Here is a 2,590-nt window from a genome sequence, read left to right as displayed (position 1 = left end):
TAGATCCCTTCTTAGTAATTCTATTCAACAACTAAGAAGGTATATCAGTCATACCAAATATTTCATTCTCGAGTATTGAGACATCTTGTAATGGAAAAATTATCAAATTCTCACCTTGTATCTAATAGGGGGTAATTAATGGTCAACTACTAGTTTCGAAGTCATATGAAGGAATCCTAAGCCATAACATGAACCAAATCCTTTAGCTAAAGTTAGCCAAGGCCACAATAAAAGTTGTATCCCAAGAAGACTCATGTTCCATGAGCACAATTTGGTTGGTGACTAGGACAGAAGGCTTCAAAATTTGCTACCGATTTCATCAATTTGTGGTGATATATAAACCATCATCAGGGAGCACTTCCATTTCACATAACACTTTAACTTCTATCAAGATTCATAATTTCTGCAGGAGTTTCTTTGAGTCAAGTTCTAGAGTTGGTGGTCAACCTCAAACCACCACCAGTAGAAGATTTCACCTTCTACTACCTCATCTAGTTTGTGGTCTTTCTTAAACCACTAGATTCAGAGAGAACATCTAACCATTGACTATTATGCACCTTTTTATTTCAACTCTCTTCTTGGACTCATATACACCCCTTTGGATTAAACAGGGGGATGTTGGAAACATAATCATTTAGGGTTTTGATAAATTTGGCTTATACACATGAGAGGAAGGTGAAAAGCCTCAAGTGAATACCAACAATCATGAGAAATATAAGAGAACTCTTGGATATAGAACCAAGGGTTTTAAAAATGTGTATTTATATGTATACCTTATTTCATTCCTTACCTAAATCTATATTTTAATTTCATGAGTCTAGCATCATCTATATAGAGAGAAAGAGCTACTTTTCAATATCAAAATAATATTAATAGAAAAAATAAATTTCAATGTCACTAATGTGAGTCATAAAAAAATATTCCAATGAAATCTATGTATATATTCTATGAAGCAAATGAAAATAATTATTTTTTATGGTTAAAAATTTTATTAGTGTATTTCTCAAAATGAAGGAGATGTGTAATAACACAAAGTGGATGTGGAATAGAATGGAGTTATATTCACATTTTTATGTCAACATAAGTACCCCATTTGTTTTTGAAGGTGCTTTGGACTTGTTCTAGTTGGGGTAATAATATTTGATAGCACCTAAAGAAGCCATCTAGCAATGTAAACTTTTCAAAACTAAACACCTATTGGAGAATTTGTTCCATGGAAGGTACATGATAAGTATCCTTACTTGAAGGTTTGTTTAGATTTCAGACGTTTATACGTATTCCAATATCTCAAATCTTCTTCCTAACTCAAACTGAATTTGAAACCCATTGAGAGCGTCTAACACAAAATATTATTTTATCCTTCAACAATTTTTTAATTCCTTTTTAATCTAAGGCTCTATGTTTAGATGAATTTTCCTTACTTCTTGTTGAACGAGTTTGACATCATTTTTAGTTGGTATCACATGTTGAATTATCTTAGTATAAAACATTTTAATATCATCATATGTCCATACACAAATATCTTTATATTCTTTAAACAATCGTATGAAAGTAATATGTTCAGAAATAGAACAATTTTTGCCAAGATTGACATTTTGAGGATTTTGTTCTATTCCAAGATTTATAAACTCATATTTCCTTAAAGAGCTATTGTCTCACTATTAGTACTTCCTTTAAACTTGTCTTTCAAATCATAAATTTTTTCTAGTCTAATCACTGACTTAGGAATTACATTTTCTATGTCATATTGGTTATCTAGAGAATACTCATGAAGCTTTGCATTATGCGCATCTTCATCAATAATGGAACCTATCAAGTATCTTCTTATGTAAGGAAATGTATAATATGTTTATCATCATCAAACACCCTCCAATTGGTAACATTATCAAGCACTGAGGGGTTGAAAATTAATTCAATAGAGAATTTGTCTCGAGAGAATTTCTCTATTGGAATTAACTTAGAAGCTAGATTGGTTAATATGTCAACATGTTAGTTATTAAACAAGGTACTGAAATGATTTCATTTTTTTCAAAATCATGAACTAAATTCTAGACCTCATTCTAATAACTTTTCAATTAACTTGAGACACAATAAATAGAATTACAAACTTGTTTTATAATAATTTTGGAATCAACAAGTACTTTCAATTTTTTTAACATTTAGATCAATAACCTTTTTAAGTCCCTTTAATGGGATATTCAACTATATTATTTGTACATTCAAATTCTAGTTTGTGATAGCATCAATTTGTTACCATGAAGGTCTTTAAATATACATCCAACACTAGCACCATCACTACTTTTAAAACCATTAAGAGAAAAAGAAAAAACCATAGATCATTATCTACCAAGGATAAACTCAAGATCAAAAAAGTTTCACGAATTATTTTCTATGCAGTTAGAACTTTCCAATTACAACTCTGAATCTAAATGGTGAACTTGTATTAATAAAATTATCAAAATAAAAATCAAATGAGTAGTGGCCAAGAACCAAATTATTGAACATGATAGGTTCATTAAGATTATTTACGTTTACAGTATGTTTCATAGGTCTTTCATGTTCAATATTAATTTTGTTGGTTACCCATTAA

This window comes from Pinus tabuliformis, chromosome 4_2, assembly GCF_031772625.1.
Source record: "Pinus tabuliformis cultivar Carrire ecotype Pingquan chromosome 4_2, CPIR1, whole genome shotgun sequence".
In the NCBI taxonomy this organism is placed as follows: Eukaryota; Viridiplantae; Streptophyta; class Pinopsida; order Pinales; family Pinaceae; genus Pinus; species Pinus tabuliformis.
The sequence above is the reverse complement of the archived record's forward strand: the minus strand, read 5'-3'. Positions refer to the sequence as shown.